General features: G+C 38.9%; 1 long non-coding RNA gene across 1 annotated transcript in view; it reads left to right on the top strand.

Moving 5' to 3' along the window:
• The first annotated feature begins 9,036 nt into the window (after positions 1-9,036).
• Positions 9,037-26,331, top strand: part of LOC120248760 — a 106,119-nt gene continuing 88,824 nt past the window's right edge. Inside the window, exons 1-2 of the long non-coding RNA XR_005532677.1 lie at positions 9,037-9,134; positions 9,553-9,641. This is a non-coding gene — a long non-coding RNA (uncharacterized LOC120248760). The remainder of the gene's footprint in view (positions 9,135-9,552; positions 9,642-26,331) is intronic.

Below are 26,331 nucleotides of genomic sequence, written 5' to 3' on the forward strand. Positions count from 1 at the left end.
TCCACTTCATTAGGATGTGTCATGGCTGTGGGTCGGGGGTGGTCTGAAATGATAGTGTGTCTGAACAGTTCACTGTTTGGAGGACACGTGGCAATATCTCAATGTTCCCATGCCCACCCCCCTCAGTCCTCTCCTTGACCTAGGTATAAATTTTAGATGTCAGTTTATGTGGTAGGCAAGTTAATGGTCCCCCAAAGATGTCCATGTCCTAATCACAACACTTCATGTATATGTTAGCTCATATGGCAAAAGGAACTTTACAGAGATGATTAAGGAAAGGATCTTGGAATGGGGAAACTATCGTGATTGATCCATGTAGACCCAATGTTTAATCATAAGGGCCCTTATATGAGGGAGACAGGAGTGTGAGTCAGAGAAAGAGAGAATTAGGCTTTGAAGGTGCAGGGAATGCAGACAGGCTCCAAGGTCAGGACGTAGTCTCTAGCAGAGCTTCCAGAAAGTACATAGCCTTGATTTTATTACAATCAGAGCAATTCAGACTTCTGAGTGGTAAGAGACTAAAATTATGTTATTTCAAGCCACTAAGTTTGTGGTGATTTGTTCCAGTAGTAATGGGAAACTGATACAACCCCCCAGGGAATATGATGGAAGATGACAGTGTTCGGAACGGGCAGGGTTAGATGACGGGACGCACCGTGGCAAAGCTGCAGTGTTGGTCCGTGATGAGTGTGAATTCTACTGTTAGCACTCAGCCCCATTGACACAGTAGGACAGGCGGCCCCAACTCCAAAGGTATCTCTGCTGAGAGGACTTGGTCCTGCCCCCAATTATATTCACAGTGAGTAAACACCATCCTACACGCACAGTACAACATCCACTCCCTCCTGCGTTCCTTTCTCCTAGCTTTCCCCTCTCCGCACCCCCTTCTCTCTCCCAGCTTCACCCTCAGGTTTCATTTCACCCAAAACCATCAGCATCAGCCACAGCTGAGCAATGTGCTGCCATGATTTTAAACTCCTGCCCCTACATAGCCGCCCACCGTTTCAGCACTGGTGGGGATCTGAAAAATATAACAGGGTCATCTACACACCCCAAACTTAAATCTGCTCTACAGCTTCTCTCCAAAGTTAACGGCCAGACGCTTCTGGTGAGGAGGAACCTCGCTGTCTTTCAAGATAGACTTTTCCATCTTTGCACACCTGGAAAGCTTCAGATTGGTACAAGCACAGGTGATTCTCTGCATGGTTACTACTCATTGGTCTTCTTCCATCCCTGGAGATGGCTAGAACACGGAATAGTTCTAATCCCACTTTTAAGTGATAAACCTTGAAACACTTAAAGATGTTTGTGAGATTTAGGAAAGAAAAATTGTTTCCCTTAGAAACAATGGCTAAATCACACAAGTGGTTTGTTGGGAAGCTTCTTCAAATCAGTTCATTTCCACGTGAGAATAATGCAAAGTTTTGATGAAGTGGATGGAAGAATATTAAAACCTGGAGAGCTCCCTGATATTAAAGGTCCCAGTTAAAGTTATTACAATGCAAGTTCCAGGATATTGAGGGGAGAATGGGAGAGCACAGCCCCTGGAAGCCAGAAGGTGTCAGGCAGCCCAGGAAAGAAGCATGGCAGAGTTCCTTTGGACCTGGCAGCCCATTGTGTCCTCTTTATGACTTCTTGGGATCAGAGAGACTTCCTTTCAAAAATGTCTTCTAGAATAAATCGGCCTCATTGTTGGGTTATCTCATATGCAATAACAAATCAAACAGATGGCTTTGAAGCAATTTTTTGTTTTGTTTTTAAGAATTCATTGGCCGGGGTACCTGGGTGGCTCAGTCGGTTAAGTGTCCGACTTCGGCTCAGGTCATGATCTCGCTGTTTGTGGGTTCGAGCCCCATGTCGGGCTCTGTGCTGACAGCTAGCTCAGAGCCTGGAGACTGCTTTGGATTCTGTGTCTCCCTCTCTCTCTGACCCTCCGCTGCTCATTCTATCTCTCTCTCTCTCAAAAATAAAATAAAAACATTAATTTTTTTAAAAAAAGAATTAATTGGCCTAATTCTATATTGTTCATTTGCTTCACGTTCACATCCATTATAGGTCTTTCTCTGCTCTGGTCTTTGTCTCAGGAAGCTTACTCCTATGGTCAGAATGACCCAAACATACTAGCCACATGGTTTCCAACTGGGTTGGGTCAATAGGAGATAATTTGCAGCAGATATGAGGAGAGATTGGGTTACATATTCTCCCTTCATAGACAAACTGATTTTGGAGGACACTAGACAAACTGATTCTGGAGGATGCTATGATAGATTTCCCCCCCTAGAGCTTCAGCTCGCTCCTGCAGTGAATAGCAGTGAGCAGCACCCAGCAGACAACAATCCCTCAGGCATGCCTCTAATTCAGTTTCATAGCAGAATGCCTAAGAGAGACATTCCTATTGAAAGGCTTTCCCAGCACCTGTTTTTCTGGCAAGTTCCAACGTTGGGATTTCCAGCAAGTTCTGCCAGTGCAAGCCACAGCAACTTCTTACCATCCAATGAGCTATGATTGCGTTATTCCAACAAGTACTGACTCAGTATTCTCCCACCCTGCTTATGTTTTCTCCAAACTAGGGGTAGTGCTGATCATTATATCTGCCATTCATATACTTCTTAGAATTCTGTTCTTACTAACGAATCCCTCATTCCAATTCCATGTTATAGTTAATAATACTTTATGTTAATTTTTTCCTGTTTAAATGACCATATGATTTCACTGTCCTGATTGAAACCTGACTGATACAATAGTGAACAACACTTGGTAAAGTTTTTTTTTTTTTTTTAAATAAAAAGTTTCTTTTACCTACATGGTAGTTGCATTCCTAGGAAATTCAGCAATTATATAAGGATGCAAAATATAAACTTTTTATTTGTATGTAAAAAGGAGTTAAAGTGCAGACTCAGAAGACTATAAACAATTGTTTACCTGTGTGCCAGCCTGCCACTTACAGCTGTACAGACCTTGCACAACAGTCCTGTTGTGGGGCCGCCATGCCCAGCAGATCTTGTCATTGGTGCTTCCAAAAACCCCACAGTCAACAATCTGTACAATTATATGCATCAGCCGTATATTACAGAGATACCCATTCAGATATTTGAATGTTTGACAAGATGTAGGACAATTCTTCACTGTGTAGGACCATCCCATCAACTGCAATATCTTATCTCTTATCTCCACCCATTCTATAACAGTACCGTGTCCCAATCATTCTGACAACTGAAAATATCCCCACACATTTACAAACTGTCCTGCTGGGAACAACAGCTTATTCATGCCTCATGCCTCATTTTTCGAATCTCTTTTTAAGAGCTCATTCTTGCTCCAATGACACCAATCTTCTTGATATTCTTTTTTTTTTTAATTATTATTTTTTATAGTTTGTTGTCAAGTTGGTTTCCATATAACACCCAGTGCTCATCCCAACAAGGGCCCTCCTCCATTGCCCATCACCCGTTTTCCCGTCTCCCCTACCCCCATCAACCCTCAGTTTGTTCTCGGTATTTATGAGTCTCTTATGGTTGGCCTTCCTCCCTCTCAACTATTTTTCCCCTTCCCCAGCCCCATGGTCCTCTATTAAGTTTCTCCTGTCCCACATATAAGAGAAAACATTTGGTATCTATCCTTCTCTGCCTGACTTATTTACCTTAGCATAACACCCTCGAGTTCCATCCATGTTGTTACAAATGGCCAGATTTCATTCTTTCTCATTGCCATGTAGTATTCCATTGTATAGATAAACCACATCTTCTTGATACATTTGTCAGTTGATGGACACTTAGGCTCTTTCCATGTTTTGGCTATTATTGAGAGTGCTGCTATGAACATTGGGGTACATGTGCCCCTATGCATCAGCAGTCCTGTATCCCTTGGGTAAATCCTAGCAGTGCTATTGCTGGGTCATAGGGGAGTTCTATTGTTAGTTTTTTGAGGAACCTCCACACTGTTTTCCAGAGGGGCTGCACCAGTTTACATCCCCACCAACAATATAGGAGGGTGCCCGTTTCTCAATCTTCTTGATATTCTTAACTAGTCCCTATTCCCTCCTGCCTCAAGAGCCTTCACAACTTTTGTTTCTCTGCATTGAACACTCTTAGGCTAGGTATTTCCAAACCCTCCTTCACTCCCTTCACATTCCTGCCCAAATGCCATCAGAGTCCTCCTCTGGCCACCCTATATACTGTAGGAATCCCACACCCACTGCAGTATTTCATGTCCCTCTTATTTCACCTTATTTTTCTTAACATCATGACCATTATCAACAGCACTGTACATTTTATGGAGTTGCCTATCTTCTGTATCTCCTCACTAGCACTTAAGCTCCTTGAGACCAGGGACTTGACCTGTTTTGTTCACCATGGTATCCTCAGCACTGAGAACAGTGGCTTAATTGTACTAGGCACCAAATAATTATCTGTGCAATGGTATCAACTTCACTTATAATAATACATGCTCAGTGACCCTCCCTTTCCCATTTATCCAAGTCAATGAATTCAGTCACTTTACTTCCCTTATCCTCCCCTCCACCATCCCAAACTTGAATGGCACTGCCCCAAAGTAAAAAGGATCAGAGTCAGCAAGTCCTATCTTAGAATACTACAACACATCAATGTTTCTTGGACAAAGGGATAAATGCAGAATAGCTTTCACGTGAGGAGGTGTGTGGTTTCGCTAAGTTTATTTAATATAAATATGCCTTCCATATGGGTTTGAAAGGCAAAGGTAAGGGTAGAAACTGGACCTGGCATGACACAAATCACTAGGACACATGATCATATTTAATCTGTACAGGCATCTTGAAAAATGGAGAAAACTAAAGCTATTTCACCTAAGAGAAAACTAAGGCTCAGTGATATTAAGTTTATATCAGAGCAGAATTCAAAAATGTATCTTTCTGACTCCAAAATCTGTGGTTGTTTTAATACATCACCGAAATAAGACAATGAAATGTGTTGAACACAAGTGCAATTTCCTCGGAATTTGAGTATCGTTTTAAAGGTAACTCTTTCTAGAGAAATATCCTGATTCATTTCCAAAACTATTTATTCCATGCTCATTAATAAGTAATATATAGAAACTCTTAAAAATAAATTCTACTCTCCCTCATCTTTAGATGAATTATGCAAAATTTTAGCTTGCCCATGGCAAATTTTTGTTTAAAGTTAGTTTATTAACCAATAGCACCAACTATGCTTAATGAATTGTTTTGTTGATATTATTGACAGGTCATATTCTGCCTACTTAATTACTGTGTTCTAAAATAATCAATCTTTTTTGTCTTACCAAGGCCAAAGCAAATTATGAGACAAATAGATGCTTCTGTGCTCCTCCCATCCCTTCCTTGATAGAATCTGGCTGGAAAACAGAGAAACAAAAAAAGAAGATAGGCTTCAAGGAGAATTGCTTACTTCACAGTAGCCTGACCTCTAAAGGTCAATAACCAGAATCCAAGTAAGCCAATATCCATCCCAGTAGCCAATGTTCAGCTGGCTCTGGCCCACTGTTCTTAACCTTAGAAGTCAAGGAGATATTAATCACTTCTGTGTGCACCGTATTGAGTGCTTTCTACATTGTTATTTAATACTTACAATACGAAGACTTATTGTTGGCTCCAGTTTACAAATGAGATGTTGAAAACCTTGACTAAATTTAAATATAATGGAGCTAGAATCCCACCCAAGTCCATCTGATTCCAGGGTCTGTACCCTTGACTACTCAACTGTGGTTCAGGACAGGAATGTTCCCCGACAGAGAAGGCAAGAGCATCTCAATTCCCAGTGCTAGTCTGTGAAAGCAGATACTTCAGCTAAGTGATAGACAGAAGAGGACCATGATCTGCACCCCCTGACCTAGAGCAAGACACAACTAAGTGGGCTCAGGCTCTAGCTAAGTGTACCAGGACTCAAGACAGGCTCCAAATTCCAGTCAGGAGCTAGAATGCCAAAGCAAGAAAGAAGACAGAGGGCAAGACCTTCAAGTAAATGAATACAACAGGAGTAAGGAAATATATGTCAAGTATATATGTGCCATGGGTTCATGGTATCCCAGGCATACCAATCCCCTGGCGACATATATAACCTGTAATTTCACAGGGCAATATGTCTTGCTTGGGTAAAACACTACACACGGAATCTCAAAAGCTCCCGGATGGAGTTATATAAAAGGACCTAACTGCAGATAGAAGGTTGCCGAAGAGGACATTATAGTCCAACAAAAATTATCAAGACTCTGACACATACACATTATCTACTTCCCTCATTCCACTAATATTTCTTGAGAACACACTATGTACCAGACCTTCTTTGAGTTTATAGAGTTTTGAGATCCTATCCAAATTTGAATAGTCTAAATATGTGGTTTTGTTCATCTCTCCAGATTTGCACTTATTTGGAACCACCTTATTCCTGAGTTGTGTTTCCTCAAACTTGAATATAGTTGAAGTTTTCTAGGCAGAGGAAGAGAAGGGAATTCCAGGCCAGGAAATAAGTGGCATGAACAAAGAACCTAAAATGTGAAAGACCTCTATCTGTTTTGGGGAAAGGTCAGAAGCATACGTGGGTGAAAGGCAAAGTTGGGGATATGGTGAGGATGACAGAGTCACCATCTTTATTTTACCCTGTGGGGGAAATTTCAGATTAGGGAGGGAGATGATTTAGAAATAATTAGAGGCAGGTAAGGTTTTTGTGTTATACTTCATATCACACTCCTTCCACCTGGTCGCTTTAGCTTTCAGTCCATCTCATTCTCAATAAGAATGTGCTTTGAAATCCACTCATTTCAATTTAGGATCTGTTCCAAGGAAGGTCTGATTTCTGGGAGAAGAACCTGGATGGGTTCCCAGCTTCTCTTCAGCCCAGCCTTCATTCACAGCATGATTTCCTTATTCTCTTTGATGTGAATTTTCAGAACATCATTGGGTGTAACCGATATTCGAGCATAAGTTCAATAAACCCATCCAAAACCAAATTCAAATGTTCTCACAATACTCCTCATTTTAGATTGGCCATGTCTTGATCTGATTCACTCCCCAGATTTGAGAGTCTTCTTTTTCTGGCCATCAGAGCAGCCACAATAAATCAATGGTTGGCCCTATATAAGAATGCCCAATTAAAGAAACAAGTAAGGACTGAAATCCAGTACTAGTTCTGTTCTTGAAGTTGTGGGGCTGACAGAAGGCCATGTCCACCCTCAAATCCAAGTATCTGGCTTTTTCCATACAAAGAAACTATTTAGGCTATCAGAGGCCTTGTGGCCCAACAGGAAAAAATAGGCCTCTATGATGCACTCCTATTTCAGTCGAAAAGAATCATAACAAAAGAGAAATAATTTTGTCTAGAAGAAAATGAGTTGAATTCTAGCACAATAACAAAATGTGATTTTATGTAAAATAATACAGTGCACACAAATAAATGCCTGTTGTATAGTAAGCAGAACAATGATGGCAACTTGTTACTCTTATTACTATTATCATTATTATTATTAATTATATTATTATTATTATTTTCAGAGTATTGAGAGTATGTGTGTAATTGACTTACAGAGTTACAAATGAGGGGGCACCTGGGTGGCTCAGTTGGTTAAGCGTCCAACTTCGGCTCAGGTCATGATCTCATGGTCTGTGGGTTCAAGCCCTTAGTTGGGCAGCACAGAACCTGGAGCCTGCTTCCAATTCTGTGTCTCGCTCTCTCTTTGCCCATCCTCTGCTCATGGTCTGTCTCTCTCTGTCTCAAAAATAAATAACCATTTTAAAAAAATTCATAGAGTTACAAATGAATCTATGGGGCTAAGGTGATGGCAGTGTTTTAAGTTTTGCGCGGCTGGGAGAGAAAGTACTCCAGAGCTATATTATTCTTGTTTATTTCCAGGATGCTTAAAATGTTTCCTAATTGTACACAATATATAAATTCTAATCTCTCCAAATGGAAAACTTAGGGAGTGGGGACAAGGAACCTCTGACACTAAGTCAAGTGGTTGAGATCTGGTCTCATTTACTTCCTATGTGACCTTGAGCTGGTCATCTTACCTCAAGCAATTTTTACCTATAAAATCTGAGACTCAGACTACATGATTGAGGTTCTTCTCTCTCAAATTTTATGACCAAATCTACTCTTTGGCAGCTAAAAAATTTTAATGCAGGTTGTCTGTCCCCATATCTTACATATAACTGATTGCAAATGCCTAGAAGCTAAAATAAAGGGTCAAAAAAAGTGCCATCTGTTTCTATTACCAATTACATTATGAAGCTGCCTCAAGTTTTAAAAAAATTTAGTGAAAAACAGAAGTTGGCAGGAAATGTGCTGTAAACAATATCACCCCCACACATTTATTGAATAATTCATAACCAGTATGTGGTAGAAGCATAATTTTTAAATGACATTTTCCCCAAATACCTGAGTTTTCTGACATCAGTAGCAAATGATTTAGTTGGCACTACTTTGAAAACCACAGTGTTTAAAGATTAACATCTCAAAGTTAAATTTATTTTATTCTTATCAATTTCCTTTGAATCAATTTTACTATGTTGCACTGGAATGAAATATTTGCCATAATTGACTATCCCTCCTTATTACTCTTCATATATTCTTTGTACATATCCTTTATCCAGTGTTTTTCCCATTGAAACATTCCATTTTTCCTCACCAATGAGACATTTCACTTTTATTCAGACTGCATAAGGTAATCTTGCAATTTGATAAATCAATATAAGCATATCCTATTTAATTATAGAAGGAGAAGTATTACTTTAGTGATTTTCAGTCTGACACAATGAAAAGCATATTTGTTTCACTTTATTTTACCTACCTGGTCACTGCTGGCTCTACCACCTAAGAGCCTGGTGATATTGGTCATTACCCAATCTCTCCACCTTGCAGACTCCTTATCTGCCTGATGTGTAAACATAACAAGAGTTTTCAAAAGTAGAATTGATAATAAAATCATGACAACATATTAGGTCCTCAGTATTTGTTAATCATTATTTTTGTGGCAAGCGTTGTTTTATTGAAGCCCTTGTTGACCTATTCGGATTTGCTGCAGGTCCCCAGGATAGGGCTGACACAGAGCCTGGCTGAGGGGATGAGGATGGTAGCAGGTTCTGGAGACAAACTGCTTGACCTCAAACCTGACTCTGCCGCTTACAGGTTGGAAAGTCTTGAGTCAATTATGGAACTTCTTGAAGCTTGTTTTCTAATCTTCAAAAGAAGGATGGCAACAACACCTATTTTATTGGATTTAGTATGGGAAAATTGTTTAGACTAGAGCAAGCCACTCAGTAAGTGATCAACAAATAGTAGCACTTAAAATTATTTTTCTTTACTATAAAAGTAACACAAGTTTATTTTAAAACTCAAAAAAAGAGCTTTTTTAACTAGAATAATACAAAAAAAACCCTCAATTTGTTTTGCCCAAAATGACTGTTTCTCAGTTTGCACAATCCCAAATAAGTAGTCTATATTGCAGAGTCAGCCAAAATTCTCTATAGCTTTCTGCTAGCACCTCGTGTGTTCCCAACATGCTATCTAAACATTCCTTTTTCTTTCTATAATGATTATCTTATAGGAGAAAACCTCCACCATCTCTACAGAGTCTGAACTTCTTTTCTCCTTTTACAAACTAAAGAAGCAAACATGCATACAATGGACTGAAATGTAAAACTATTGATGCATTTTATTCTTTGGTCTGTGTTCGTAGTCCCGATTCTAGATACGTCCACAAACTGTATAACATCTGGCCGGAAACCTTTCCAATAATCTAGGTCTTTGGCATCACATTGACAAAGTTGGATGATTGATTGTTCCTGCCATTTTTTTTAATCCAGATGTTTGGATTTCCTGAAGGTCTGGCCCCAGTGTTGGTTTGTTCTTGGAAAGAGATTACACTGTGAGCATCTTGAAATTCAGAACTTCACTTGATAAACCTCCTCTGCGAGGTACCTGAGATAGAAATGCTTCTTGATTCGTTATATAACCAAACAGTTAATTGAAAAGGCATTGAAAGGATTTGAAAGATGCTGTACTCAGGAAATGTCTAGCAACAAGGCACAAAAATGAATAAACAATCATTAAATGGCACTTTCGTATTTTAGGTACAGGCTCCAGATTTTCATAGATTCAATTCATGGCCTGAAAAAGATGTGGTTAAATTTATCTTATGGTTGAATGGTGTTCTGTGTGCCTTGTTGGTAGTTCACATGAATTTACCCAAGAGTAGAAGTTATAAAGGATGGTAAAGCTCCAAGCCCCGTCCACAAAAATCTATTTAACTGGCAACAAAGCTGAATGTTATTAACCAATTCCCAGAGTTCTGCCTTGAGTCCTCTGGGTCCTGCTGTCCTGGGACTTTCAGACACTTAGTATCCTGACCCCTAAACTCCTCTAACTGGGGCCTTCCTCAGCTATAACCCCTGATCTCAGCAACTCCAGACCCTGAAGGCTGACCAGATGTGGAGAGTGGGGCCTCAGGGAGTCTCTGTTGCTAGGCAGCTCCTACCTCAGGAAAGCAAGATTTAAAACATGTGGACACACCAGTAATATTTACTGCCTTAATTTTCCCTCCAGTTTATACTCTCAGCATCTAATTTTATAACACCTGATATTTCCCACTTTTAATGTCTTTCTAGTTTTATTTTTTCTTCTCATTCTTTTTTTCTTCTTTTTGGTCAGTCTTTTAAAGACCAATCCGAGGAATTTTAATTTGCAACTATAAACTCACAGTGGTCCATAAATTTGGTTCCTCCTTCCCTAAAAGCAACAGATTGAGTCCTGGAATTAACAGTAGTTGACCAAAAATATGAAATATGTTGGTGATTCAATGTGAATTAAAGAAAAGAAAAAGTAAAGAAAACTCACATATATTGAATGTCACATTATCTTGAAAATGTATGCATTACATATCTTTACTCATTGTTTTCTGGTTCATTCTCAGCTCAGGCATCTATTCCCAGAGACGTCCCTTATCACATCTCCATCTCCAGCCTTATTATGTGTCTCTCCCCTGTTTCTATACTTCTATATGTCTCTTCGTGTAATTGTCCTTATCACATTGCATTCAAAATGTCTATTCATAGACCTGTCTCTTCAATTAGACTGCATCACTCTCGAAGGTAAGAACTTTGACCTATCTGTCCTCTTATCCCTAGCACTTAACACCTATTTATAGAAGGTGCTCAAAAGTTTTATGAATAAGTTAGCCTGTATGAGGCACCAAACATTATGCTTTATAAATATTGGATTTATAACATAATCTATAAATATAAGTATGTTAAAATGATAGGTATTATCGCATTTAATTTCTGCAAAAACCTTATGAAATGGGTACGACTATTGCCAGTTTAGTGAAGGTAAGTGAAGCAATCATCAAGGGTCGAACTAGAACTGAAGGCCAGGGGGAAAGGCCTCCAAAGCCCAGTGTTTCCCATTGTTTGTGTGAGCTATTGGAACTCCAGGATGATGCACGATTCACTTTTTTCAAAAATAAGCCCATCTACTTGTTCTCTTCCATTAACCCGTAACCAAGAATTAGTAAGATTTGCTTATAACCATCTTGTCTTAGACATTACACTTAAGAGTCTAGTGCACATTTTTCTATTGGTGCCCAGTGACAAGACTAACCATGTAGCTTCTGCATAATAAATGAGAGATAACACCATCAGAAATCTCACAGGTACCGAGTATGAGCTGCATAGGTTATATATGAAAAAACCCTACCCTCTTGGTTACATATAGAATCTGGATTTTGTCAACTGTTAAAAGGGTTTGGAGATAACGTGTCGATCCTTCTGGCCCTTGCGGGCACCATCATCATGAATTAATAGATGAAATATAGTCTGCACACACATTTGGAAAACACCACTGGCTTGTATTCTCTGTAGTTTTACATTTTCCAGCTACAGATTCCAGGATCAGAGAAGAAGCCTGGAATCATTAATAGCAACAGCTGAGAGACAGAAAAGCAGAGCTCACTCATTTCCAAATGGCAACAACATGCTTAGGAGAACAAGTTTCAAGACCCCAGTGCCCTGTCGCAGAGAGTGACAAGATTAAGAGATAAGACATTGCTGCCAAGGAGAGGAATCATCCCAGAGAACTTGGAAGGTGACTCCAAGACATATGGTCAGAGCATGAATTTCCAGTCAATCCTTTAGTCCAGATGCAAGCTGAGGCCGGCCCTTGTAGGACTGACATGAAAGCTCTAGATTAGCATGGAGTAAGAGACACCTGGAAAAAGTAGGCAAAAATCAAAGCTTGTCCCTCAGTGAAGAGAAAATCCGGCATGATATGGCCTAGCTAGGGAAGGAAGAATACTCTGGATTCCTGTCTAGCATGGAAGTTGCTCTCATAGTGTCTGAGGTCAAACTAAGCACTTCCATCCTCAGGGACCTAGTTTACTCAATATATTTGGATAATTAGATCATTGTGAAAAGGGACTCCTCCATGTCTACTCATTATAATCTCTGTGAATTTTTGACTCCAGCACTCTTTGTGAAATATGGCCCATTTCAGGATACATATGGAGGAAATCCATGTTCCCAGGTGATCTAAAGAATCTCATCCAAATAAAAGATCACATCCTCCTTCTCAGGTAATTCAAATTCCGGTGACAATTTCTCTGCTGGTGTATGTCCAGATTTAGCTCCCAATCAAGGAAGGTGTTTCTGTCTAATTCCCCTGCCCATTGTAAGTATAAAACCTTACCCTGCTAGAGGAATTGGGAATTGGACTCCTCAAATAAACAAAAATCCTTTATCTAAAATCTGATTTTTTAAAAAAGTAGGCTCCACACCCCAACATGGGGCCTGAAATAACAACCTTAAGATCAAAACCTGAGCTGAGATCAAGAGTCAGACACATAATCAACTGAGCCACCCAGGCACCCCCTGAAATCTGATTCTTTAGTGAAGAGGAAAATCTTTCCTTTACTCCAAGAGTAAGGTTGCCCACTCTTTCTCCCTTCCTCTTTCCCTGCTATCATTTTTTCTAAGTAATATAAGTGACAACAGGTTGCAGAATACTGTGCTTAGCATTAACACCTATGTACAGCTTAAGACTATAAATTCAAACAATATAAGAAGTTTTTTGACTACTGAGAACAAACAGTAAAACAATATAAACAAAAACTTCTCCTAAAAAATGTAACAAGATGCAGATTTTGCTAAAACTTTCTAAATGCCTACTATGTTATGCAAAGTGCATATGTGCTGTGATAGTGAAAACTTTTCCTGAGTTGCAAATGATGGCAACCCAACTTCAACATATAATGCATGCAAAGTCAAAGGAATTCATTAGAAAGCCTCCAAGGAATTGCACCAAACCCAGAGGGAAAAGAGCTGGGACTGAGTTTCTTTCTGACCCAGACCATTTTGTAGCAAACCAGAAAAGGTCTTCTCTATTCCAGCTTGTTTTTCTCTGTTTATCTGCCTGATTCTTCTTTCTAACTGCAGACCTTCCTCTGTGTATAAGTTCACAGCACAGACCATGGCCACCAATAATCACTGAGTTGTATGCTGTACCATACAAGTACTCAGAGGGAGACATCTCTCTGTCTCCCAGGCTGTCTGTTTCTGTCTCTCTCCTTTAGTTTCCATCTAGGCCTTAAATGACTCACTGAACTAATTAGTCCAAAATTAGGCTTGAAGATAGTAAACTACCAATAATGTAATTTAACTGATTTCAGAAAAACATACAAGAAAATTTTCATGCTGTCACTAAGGATGAGATGGCAAAAGAGAAAACAAATGATACTACATTCAAACCACAGGGTTTCCAGGGCGCCTGGGTGGCTCAGTCAGTTGAGCGTCTGACTCTTGATTTTGGCTCAGGTCATGATCCCAGGGTCATGGGATCCTGAGCATGGAGCCCACTTAAGGTTCTCTCACTCTCCGTCTGCCCCTCTCCTCTACTCTCTCTCCCTCTCTCTCTCAAAATAAAAAATAAAAATAAAACCGTGGGGTTTTCAGCATTAAAAAACAGAACGGTTTGCACACCCATGGCTGGAATAACAAGGACCTAGAAGAACAGTGAGAAAACAAAACTATGACTAAATATATGTGTGTGGCTGTATGTGTTTGAGATGGACCATCTGGGATGCAGACAGAGATGAAATTAGGGGTGCAGAAAGCTTGGGGCAGGATGAGGCCTGTGAGAGAGGAAAGGAAGAGAAGTCAGGACTGGGCAGGTGGGCGGAGCTCAGACCACCATGTGGATTTGACCGAGTCTCAGACAAACTGAACAGCTGCTCCAGAGCAAAGATTACCTGTTCCAGGAGGCCAGGAACAGAAATGGCCAGGCCTCGTACCCCTGCCAAGCTCAGTTATTGGGGGGCTGCCCAAAAAGTGCTCAAAACGAGAGCTGAATCCTGAAGTCCGAACAGCAGGAAATGGTCTAACTGCACTCTCCTTGCAGCTGAAGAGCAAATGCCTTCTGGAAGAGAGCTTTAAAGTGGCACAGCTCCACTTTCGCAGTCGATAAAAGTAGAATGATGGGAAGGTGGAGAAAAGCCTGCATTTCCACCAGCACAGAGAGCACTTTAATTTTCTTGCACCTTTAACAACATTGAATATTATGAATATGTGGTTGGGTTTTTTAGATTTTCAAGTTTTCCATACATAACATTTTCTTATCATTAAAAAAAAATTGTTTAACTTCATAATTACCTGCCCAGAATCAACTCCTCTTTGTAAGAGCACCCCAGTCTTTATTCTAGAGGAGTCTCCTCTCCAGTATGTTGTACTAGGTCAATGGAAGAGAAATACCGGTCTTATGGGCTAAATTGTGCGCACCCACACACACACCAAAATCCATATTGTTGAAGTGCTAACCCCTCTTTCTTCAGAATGTAACCATATTTGGAGATAGTCTTTAAAAATGTAAATTAAAATGAGGGCCATAGGGTGGGCACTAACCCTATGTGATTGGTGTCTTGGTAAGAAGAGAAGTTTAGACACTGAAACTTACAAAGGGAAGATGATGTGAAGATGCAGGAAGAATACGAGCTACAAGCCAGAGATGCTTTCCTCACAGCCCCCAGAAGGAACCAGCCCAGCTGGCACACCGATGTCCTCCTTTTGGCCTCCAGAACTGTGAATACATACATTTCTGTTCTTCAGGTCACCTGGCTGGGGTACTTTGTCACTGTCATGCCAGAAAATTAATATGGCCGCATTTCTGCTTCCCGCTATGAAGGAGGAGAGGAACAGATCCTTCTTCCAGGTATAGCTGGGAATGAAGCTTGTGATATGAGCTCAGCTAATCAGAGCCAACTCTCCACACACTGCCGCCCATCTGGAAGGCCATCAAAGAGCACAGTTGGAGGTCATTCCTGGGCGATGCAGTGGTAATAGCAGTGACTCTCTGCCCAGGTCATTCTGGTTGTGGACAACTTGTGACGCCCCCCTGGCTCTTTAGATAGCATCCCTATCTACAACCTGCCTCCCTTCTCATGGGCATTCTCTTCCCCACTAATAACCTTCCATCAAATTTCCCTGTCAGGATCGATTCTGCTACTTCCAACTAGGAATCCCAACTAATACAGAAAGCTTATCATCACCAAAAGGTAGGGTGTACAAACTGTTCATTGGTCAGGTAACAAACATATAAATATATCATTTATCTCCCTTCAAAAAAAAAAAAACCCACTCCAGCAGATAATTATTAAATTGCCTTCTCCAGGGGCTCAGTTGTTTAAGTATCCAGCTTCGGCTCAGGTCATGATTTCACAGTTCATGGGTTGGAGCTCCCATTGGGCTCTGTGCTGACAGCTCAGAGCCTGGAGCCTGCTTCAGATTCTGTGTCTCCCTCTCTCTCTGCCCTCCCCTACTCATGCTCTGTCTCTGCCTATTAAAAATTAACAAATCTTAAAAAAAATAAAAAAATAAACTCCCTTCTCCAATGGTTCAGTATACAAAATTTTAGACATTACTGCTAAGAAAGATTTTCCCATAGTCATTATGTTATTGAGACATGCTTGCTTCTTCAAATTTTTAACCATTCCCTATAAACCAAAACGTTAACAGATTTGCACTTGCTTTCTTCCCAATTTAACTTTAGCAAGTTACAGTTAAGATTTGTGAAACTGATTAGTTGTTTCACAATTTGTCGTGGTATTTGAATGATTGATTTTTTTTGGCCCATATTTTCCATTCTTATTTTCAGAAAGAAAAATGCAAACACCTCTCTTTCTGCACCACCCCACAGACCAGAGACAGAGCCCAGAAACAAAAAACAAAACCAATCACATAATCTCAAAAATTTCCACTGATACAACTAATTGCATGGTATCTAGATGTGCTTCTATTTGAATAATTGTACCTTAATAACACTGATTAATGATGCAGGCTCACTAAAGAAAGTCTCTAATAGGGTAACTTCCTTTGATCTAATTCTGACTGAATTCTTCAGTGACCTAGACAACAATATAAGAAGTGTGATTTTCAATTTCTAACAGGCACAAAACTGAAAGAGATAGCCAATATGTTAGATGTATGAGTTAAAATTTAAAATGGTATTGATTAACACAAAATAAAAACACAAAAAGATGACATTTTAAATGTATTCAATTCAGTATCAAAATCATGAACTTGGTATCAAAACTCCAATGGCAATATATGGGATTTTAAAAAGCTCAAGGCAGGGACACCTGGGCGGCTCAGGTGGTGAGTGTCCGACTCTTGTGGTTTTTTTGGCTCAGGTCATGATCTCAATGTTGGTAGGATCACGCACCCCCACTCCCACCCCTGTGCCGTCAGCCTGCTTAGGATTCTCTCTCTCCCTTTCCATCTGTCTCTCTCCCTTTCCCTCCCTCCCTCACTCATGCTGTCTCTCTACAAAAATAAATAAATAAAAACTTTAAAATGCTCAAGGCAAACCATCTAAACAAGAAAGGATAAGGAAACTAATTGGGATATAAAAAACACACAGAGCAGTACTCATTTTATAAGACAATAGATACATATATATACATATATATATAAAAAGAGAGAGAGAGACATATGCATACATATGTGTGTATCTATGTATTTAAATACAGGGTGCCTGGGTGGCTCAGTTGGTTAAGTGTCTGACTTTGGCTCAGGTCACGATCTCAGTCATGAGTTTGAGCGCCACGTCAGTCTCTATGCTGACAGTTCAGAGCCTAGAGCCTGCTTCAGATTCTGTGTCTCCTTCTCTCTGCACCTCCCTTGCTTGCACTCTCTGTCTCTCTCTCTCTCAAAAAATAAATCAAACATTAAAAAATAAATAATATGTATTTAAATACATAAAATAAGGCAGGAAAACTAATACTAAATCGTTGAATTCTTATCTCTAGGGATGAGAGCTTAGGAAAGAGGGATGAGCAAAAGAAGGTCTCTCATATTTTATTCTACATATTTATCTACAGTGTGAAACTTTTACAGAAGAGAATTTCTTCATGTGCTACTTGTATAATAAAAGATTAATTGACCAAGTGCATAATGTACATGTTAAAAACTTCAAATTTCACATTAGGCTTCAAGATAAAAATGTTATGCCCAAATTACAGGAAAACTTCGTTCCATGCTTCACTGGTCTAGTCAAACTTCCTCAGAAAAAATGTACTTGATCCTTAGAAGTATGCCTGCCAAAATGAGGTATGCACAGGGGAGAAAAACATAATGGTTAGGAGATTAGAATGGATTTCACGTATTTGGAAGAAACTGAACCGGTTAGTGCAGAGAACAAATTAAGGGATAATTGAAGACTTTGCAAATATTTTAAGCAACATCACGAAAGGGGTGAAAAGTTTTAACTAGAGGACGCAACTAGAACCATTGGAAGTATAGGGAGGTAGATGTTAGGGCACTAAAAGAAATTCTAACAGTTTCCCCCAAATGCAGTGCTCTTCCTTAGAGGGTAATCAATTCCTCATCTCTGGGTGGTGCTGGGTAACCACACAGTAAAAAGAATGCTTATATTTTGGTATAATTTTAACTGGATGAGGTTTAGGCTCCTTTCTCAAATAAATTTCATCTGGAATAAAGTTCCAGCCTAGATTCAAGTGATCATTATCATGTTCTGCATTTGTTTTCCAGGGCTGCCATAAGAAACCACCACTAACTGAGTGGCTTAAAACAAAAATGTATTGTCTCACAGTTCTGGAGGTGGGAAGTCTGAAATCAAGGCATCGGCAAGGCCATGCTCTCTCCAAAGGCTCTAGCGAAAGATGCTTCCTGAATCTTCAGCTATTGAAGACTCAGGTTGCTGACAACCTTGTCATTCCTGGGCTCGTAGACACATAACTTCAGCCACATCTTCACGTGGCCTTCTCTCCTGTGCACCTGCATATCTGGCTGTATAAAGACACCGCTCAATGGATTTTAACTCACCCTATTCCAGCATGACTGTAACTTAATTCATCCAATTACATCTGCAAAGACTTTATTTCCAACTAAGCTTACATACTGAAGTTACAGGTAGACATTTTTTTTGAAGGGGGAGAAGAGGTACACCATTCATCCCAGTACATGTTCAAAAATTATCATGAACTTCAAAACACTATATGCTGGATAAGTTTCTGGTATACTTGAAGCCCAAGCTTATGCCCATAATCCTGAAAGTAAGTAGAAGAACCATACAGATTAGAAATGGAAGAACCCTACACAGGCAATGCAGAAGAGCTTGAGGTCTGGAGCAAGAATAAGGAACAAAGGAGTTTAGATTTTTCTGAAGCAAAGTACAGGACACAGGGCGTTCTGTAAAATTGGTGTGATTTTTTATATTTGTAACTTTTAGGTTCTTAGATGCCCTGGTACCATGTACATGGCTTGTGTATGATATATCCCTGAAAATATATTTATTAGTTCACTTTCCTTGTAATCAAAGATGATGTTACCAAGAAACAACCTATTTATGTTTATAGATATGGACTTTGGGCCATTTCCTTATGAACAGCCACTTCCTGGCATCCCACTGCAAATGATTATTGAAAGCTGGAATGATTCCCAGGAAAGTATATTGGAATTTACTTTATTTTCTCATTAAAGTCAGGCAATTGCAGTATATAGTATAAATTACGCCTCCACTTAAATTACATGTTTTTCTTTATCCAAGGGAGAATTCTTTTCTATTGTAATCTTCACAAGTCTGTCTATAAATCCAGAAATGAAAGGGAGAGTTTTAAAAAATATTCCCAAATAAATATCAGCGTGAGATTTTTCAATATGCTAGCATTACATTTAATCTTGTCTCATTGAGAAATGACTGTTCCACATAAGTGATTTTTCTACTTAATTGTCAGCAATTCCCGATAGTTATTTTCCTCTGAAATTTTAACCATTTTGATGAGACTACCTCCTTAAATGTATTACACTTGCATGCATTGGTGAATAAAGCATAATAGATTATATTTCACTTTTTTCTCATTTCAACTGAAAGTTATACATGTGTAGTGGGATGAATGGTGCCCCCTAAAAGATATGCTTATGTCTGATATGGACTGAATTGTGTTCCCCCAAAAATTCACAAATTGAAGCCCTAACCCCAGTACATCAGAAGGTGACTATATTTGGAGATAAGGTCTTTAAGGAGGAAATGATGTTGAAATGGGTCCTGTACGGTGATCCAATCTGACTAGCATCTTTATGTGAAGAGGAAATTTGGACACACAAAGAGACCCCATGGGCAGGTGTACATAGAGGGAAGAACTTGTAAAGACACAAGGAGAAGGCAGGAGTCTATGAGCCAAGGGGAGAGGCCTTAGGAGAAACCAAACCTGTCAATACCTTGATCTCGAGCTTCTAGCCTCCAGGACGGTGACACAATAAATTTCTGTTTTTTAAGTCCCCCAGTTTGTGGTGTTTTGTTTTGGCAGCCCTAGCCAATGAGTATGATGTCCTAACCTCTGGAACCTGTGAATAGTACCTTAAATAGCAAAAGAATAAATATTACTTTATACGGCAAGAGATGTGATTAAGAGCTTATCCTAGATTATTTGGGTAGGACCCAGATGACATCACAAGTCTTCTTAGAGAGAGGCCGCTGGAGTTTGGCAACAGACACAGAGCAAAAGACAATGTAGCCACAAGCCAAAGGACATGGACAGCCACTAGAAGCTGGCAGAGATGAGGAACGGGGCTCTTGCCAACTTCCGGCCTTCAGAACTGAGAGAAAAACTTTCTTTTAGGTCCCCAAGACCGTGCTAATAATTTGTTATGGCGGTCTAAAAAAACTGATACAACAGTATACTTGGTTTTAATACCCCGATATCCTCCTGACTTGCAGCACAAGGAGTTTGTAGTTGACTCCAGGCAACTCTATATCTGTAATTGGACTGGGAGTAGAACTGACCCTTGAACAAAATGGGTTTGAATTGCATGGGTCCGCTTATATGCAGATGCTTTTTACAGTACAGGACTGTAAATGTATTTTCTCTTCTGTATGGTTTACTTAATAACATTTTCCTTTCTCTAGCCTACTTTATTGTAAGAATGGAGAATGTAATACGTATAGCATACAAAATATGCATTAATCCATTGTTTATGTTATTGGTAAGTCTTCTGGTCAACAGTAGGCTATTTGCAGTTAAGTTTTGGGGGGAGTCAAAAGTTATACACAGATATTTGACTGTGCAGGGGATGGGAGCCCCTAACGCCCATGTTGTTTGAGGATCAACTATCCTTGTTCTTTTTCTGATAATATCACTAATAAATATGTTGTTTTCACTGATCCATCCATTCAGCATAAACTCCTGCACCGCAGATGATTTTTGAGAGTAAAGCATATTATGAGCTTCCCCGCCAACCCCCCCCATCTTCCCTTCCTCAGTTTTTCTTATCTATTTTTCTTACATTTATTAAATAAAGGTCCATGTGCTTTAAAATTAAATTTGTTTGAAATTAATACTAGACATTAAGGGCAACTCCATCTGCACAAAGCTCGCAAGCATTGTTTCCCTTTCCTGACATCATCCCCTATATCATTCAGTTGGCTTCCATATTGCTTACTACATTTTTTTTAAGTTTATCTGTTTATTTTTAGAGAGACAGAGACAGTGAAAGTGGGGGTGGAGCAGAGAGAAAGGGAGAGACAGAGAATCCCAAGCAGGCTGCACAATGTCAGCACAGAGCCCAATGTGGGTTCAAACTCATGAACCGTGAGATCATGACCTGAGCTGAAACCAAGAGTTGGTCTCCTAACTGACTGAGCCACCCAGGCATCCTTATATTCTTTATCACATTTTTGAGGATTCCAGAAGTCTGATCACCGGCTGTGAAGACATTAGTGAAAATTTATCAAAGTAACTTCCTAAAAAACTTATTTTATTTTTTTCCAAAAGGAAATTTTATACTGTAAGTATAATATTTAGTCTCTTTTTTCTAAAAAAATTATTTTATTTTTTCCCAAAAGGAATTTTTATACTGTAAGTATGATATATGATATTTAGTCTCTTTGTTGTTTAAAATCTTTATAATCTAGCATAACCATTTTAATTCCTTTGAAGCCAAAACAAAGAGTCTGACTTACCAACATAAAAGTAAATTTATTTCCAAAAATTAAATTTGCTTCCATATAATTTTAGCTAAACACAAAATTACAGTGCTTAACAAAGAAAAAAACTCATTTGGAAAAATATTATAATGCTGTAAAAATTTTGCTTTGTTAAATTAGCAACCAAGGTCATAACAGAGTCAACGAACCTCAATCTCATAAATATTTAATATGTAGCTATTTGATATCATGCACTCTGCTAAGAGCTAACTGCTAGGGATTCATATATACTATGAACATACATATGAATATAAGATGATTTCATATAATCTATAATATTTATGCATATTATGTGCATATTAATGTACATAATATATAAAAGAATCTCTGGACCTACTGAGTTTTTGGGAGAAGTTAGCAGAAGTAGACAGTGCCTTAGATTCTAAATAAAGGAATAAAAGGAAAAGAAGTGCCTCATGAGTAGTAGACTCCAATCACCCAGGAAGGGAGCCTGGAAAAACCTGTGGAAGAAAACTGCCTGGGGTTTCAACTTAAGTAAATTTATGATCCAAAGGAGTCAGACTTGGCCTCAAAGTCAAGAACAGAAGCAAACTATTCTCTGAATTTTTTAAGTTTTTATTTAAATTCCACTTAGTTAACATAAAGTGTAATATTAATTTCAGGTATATAATATGGTGATTCAACACTTCCATACAATACCCAGGGCTCATCACAAGTGTCCTCCTTAATCCCCATCACCTGTTTCACCCATCCCCCACCCACCTCTCCTCTGGTAGCCATCTCTTTGTTCTCTATAGTTAAGAGTCTGTCTCTTGGTTGCTTCTCCTTTTTTCCTTTTGCTCATTTCTTTTTCTCTTAAATTCCACATGTAAGTGAAATCATATGGTATTTGTCTTTCCCTGACTGACTTATTTCACTTAGCATAATAATACTCTCTAACTCCATCTACGTCATTGCAAATGGCAAGATTTCATTTTTCTTATGGCTGAGTGATATTCCATTGTATATATATACCACATCTTCTTTATCCATTCATCAGTCAATGGACACTTGGGCTGTTTCCATAACTTGACTATTGTATATAATGCTGCTATAAACATCAGGGTTCATGTATCCCTTTGAATGAGCGTTCTTGTATTCTTTGGGTAAATACCTAATAGTGCAATTGCTGGATCATAAGGCTCTATTTTTAAGTTTTTGAGGAACCTCTGTACTATTTTGCACAGTGACTGCACCAGTTTGCCTTCCCACCAACAGTGCATGAGGGTTTTTTTTTCTCCACATCCTCACCAACACCTGTTGTCTCTTCTGTTGTTGATTTTATACTCTGATTTGTTGAGTGGATCTGCAGTATTGCAATTATCAGAGCAATACATAAACCTCAAAGCCCCAAGATAGGATCTTGGGAGCAAACAGAAAGCAATGACTAAATAGGAAGAAATGAGAAGAGGAAGAGAATGCAAAGAAACCCACAATCAAGTTGAATCTACAAACCACAGTTTAAAATCACACATGAGGAACACTGAGGCTAAGAAATAGACAACAAGGGGCAACCTGGGTGGTTCAGTCAGGTGGGCATCCAACTTCAGCTCAAGTCATGATCTCATGGTTTCTGAGTTTGAGCCTCACATCTATCATCTGCACTATCACTGCAGAGCCTGCTTCAGATCATCTCTCTCCCTCTAACTCTGCCCCTCCCCAGTTCGTGTCCTCTCTTTCTCTCAAAAATAAATAAACATTAAAAATAAGTAAATAAAACTTTAAAAAGAAAAGGAAAATAAACAACAAACTCAGCAACTGGAAGAAGAATTTATTCTACTTCAGATAAAAATAAGAATGGCATCTAAAAATCACTCTAAAATAAGTATGCTTTAGGGTCCTCAAGATCTGAAGCATTTATTTTAAAAAATAAGAAATTACAAAATAAAAAGTGTTGAAACAAAACAAGATCAGAGGCAAAAGAAAAATACTCAGGAGAAAATAAATAAAATATACAGTCACTGAACTATTTTTAAAAATTCACTACTTGGCATAAACTCTAGACTAGAGGAGAGAATTGGTGAGTTACAAGAGCACACTGGCCAAGTCAAAAAGCGTGCAACACAGAGAAATGATGGAATAAAATTATCACAGACAAATACAAAATCTGCCCCCCAGAGCAAACTGAGAAAATTTGTGTGGAGGGGAAGTATTTGAAGAGAATGGTTGAGAACTTTTCCAAATTGCAGATTGCAAGTTCACTAACTGCCTAGCCAGAAAAATACAAATGAATGAAACATTTTTGAGAAACACTGTAATAGGAGGAAACATCTTAACTACAACCAGTCTTAAAAGGGAAACCCTGGGTGGCTCAGTTGGTTAAGAAGCTGACTCTTGGCTCAAGTCATGACCTCATGGTCAAGTTCCTGGGTTTGAGCCCAGAGAGGGGCCCTGTGCTGACAGCAAAGAGCCTGCTTGAGATTCTCTCTCTCCTTCTCTCTCTGCCCCTCACTCCCCCACCTTCAAAATTCATAAATAAACTTTTAAAAATTCAACTTAAAAAAAAATGTTAAGAGACATTCCTACAGATGAGCCAGATAGGACTCATAGCAGAATTCTCAGTGACAAGAGACCACAGAGGAACATCTCCAAAGTGCTAAACAAAAATGACTGAATCAAAAATTCTGTATAGAACAAGCTACCAATTGAGAGTGAGGGCAAAGTAGGTGTATTTTTTAGCTCAAAACTTTTTTAAAGGAAGAAAAAGGAAAGCCCTTCTTCTTCCTTCCATTCTCTGCTCCCTTTCAGCAATCCCAGCTGGAATTGAGCCTCCACCTCCCCAGGTCATCAAAAAGGCCTAGTACACTGTGCAGACTGGTGCCAGTCAGTCCCCCACTCCCTCCTACCTGGGAGTCAGTAAGGATGAGTAAGGAGCTGACCTTATACTCTCTTCAACAGCAGCACCCAGATGGTGCAAAGCAGCGGATAGCTTTCACCGGACAGTGTGGGCAGGGCTGAGAGGGAGCTGACCTTGTACCCAGCCAGCCATCCCAATGAGGCGATGTGAGTCAACCTCCCACTTTGCCACGGAATATCAGCAGGTCCCAAGGACTGTAAGACAACTAGAAAAGGTATTAACATGCATATGATGGGAATACCAGGAGAAGAAAGATTTCCAACATTGTTAGCACAGTTAGGGAAATGCAAATTAAAACCACAGTGATATCACTTTGCACCATTCAGAACAGCCAAAATTAAAATAGTGATAACACCAAATGATGGTATAGATACAGAGAACTGGGTCACTCGGACCCATGGTAGGAACACAAGATGGTAGAGTTCTTGATGTGGCCTCAGATTGTGTTCTTGGAGTTCTGCTTTTCAGAGTTCCCTATGTGTTTCTGGTGAACAAGGGCCCCATTTTTTATTCCTGTAAGTTCAGATCAGCATTTAGTTTTGCATTATTTTAGCCCTCAATCTTACAGGAACTAGAAAAACCTTTTGAATTTTCTAACAAATAACATAGATAACAATCATATATAATATATACATACATTCATATATACATATATAGATAATGTCTTTATAGCTGGATATATGTGTGTATATAGACACGTATATGTACATATGGATGTGTATATGTGTACCCATCGATATACATATAATACACATATATAACCATTTTTTAATATATAGAAATTTTCTGAGAATAAAGGTCCTGTCCATTTTTTGTTTTCTTCCTTTACCTTTCTAAATTAAAAAAAAAAGAAAAATATAAATAAATAAATAAATAAATGCATTTTATATCATCATAATCTTCTGGGAATACAGATATTTCCTACATTGTAGTATCCATGATATAGCTTAAGCAAACAATTCAAAAATGCTTTTCTTGATTTTTTAAATTTCACTCCTCAACATTATCTATATGTTGACTTTTCATTAGTTAAAATAAAACCTGGCTCTTTTAAAGCTTGCTGCCAAGTCTAATGTTAATTCTATTTGACCAATCATATTCTAATCTCTTGGAATCTTTTCTGAAGTTATGTCTTAAAAGAAGGTCATTATCCAAATTCTGGATGGTACCTGGAGACAATAGCATTCATTGGCCAAAAGGAAATGTACCTATGACAAAAAAGAATTTGTTTTGCTGCCTTATGAACATTTTGAGTTATATATAACACTATTTGAAAAGCATAAATCAAATGGTAAAATTAGATCAAGGGGCAAAATTATAGAAATTTTAATGCCATACTTAGTTCTAGTATTTTTACTTCTACCCTCTCATTAGTAGGCTTTATGACTTAAAAGTTCATCATAAAAGATTTTTCAATCCCAATTTTCCTGACTTTAACACAGCCCAGAAGCATGAAGTTCTTTCTTTTTTATTCCTACTGGAGAAGTATAACAGTTATATTATTCCTGGTGAGTTTCCCCAATATTAGCATTCAATCTGAGTCAATTCAGATAACAAATCTTTGTGCTACATCTGCAGTCAAACTAGACACTTAATTTTCAGGATACCATATTTTAATCAGTCATCAGGGACTCTTATCTGTCTCCAGTCTGGCTGCTTCAGATGTAATTGGCATTAACAGAGCACTGAGGTGATTCCCACTCTAATCTCAATGTGAGTGAATTAGTGTATCTGAAATTGCAAATGTAAAATGACCCTGAGTGTCTAACCTAAGAGGTGGCAGGGCCAGGACCCAGTTTGCATACACTTAGGAAGGGAATCTTTTATAGGGATAGAAACATAATGCTTCCACTTTTCGTAGGAAAAAATAGCAAAAGAACCATCCATATCCCCTAGATAATCACTGATCCCAAATTCTCACTTTGAATTGTTGTCATAATAGCCAATCAAAGATCAGCTTTTTAAAGCCGTATGTACCTTTCG

The sequence above is a fragment of the Hyaena hyaena genome, unplaced genomic scaffold (assembly GCF_003009895.1).
Source record: "Hyaena hyaena isolate Hyena2069 unplaced genomic scaffold, ASM300989v1 scaffold_607, whole genome shotgun sequence".
Lineage (NCBI taxonomy): Eukaryota > Metazoa > Chordata > Mammalia > Carnivora > Hyaenidae > Hyaena > Hyaena hyaena.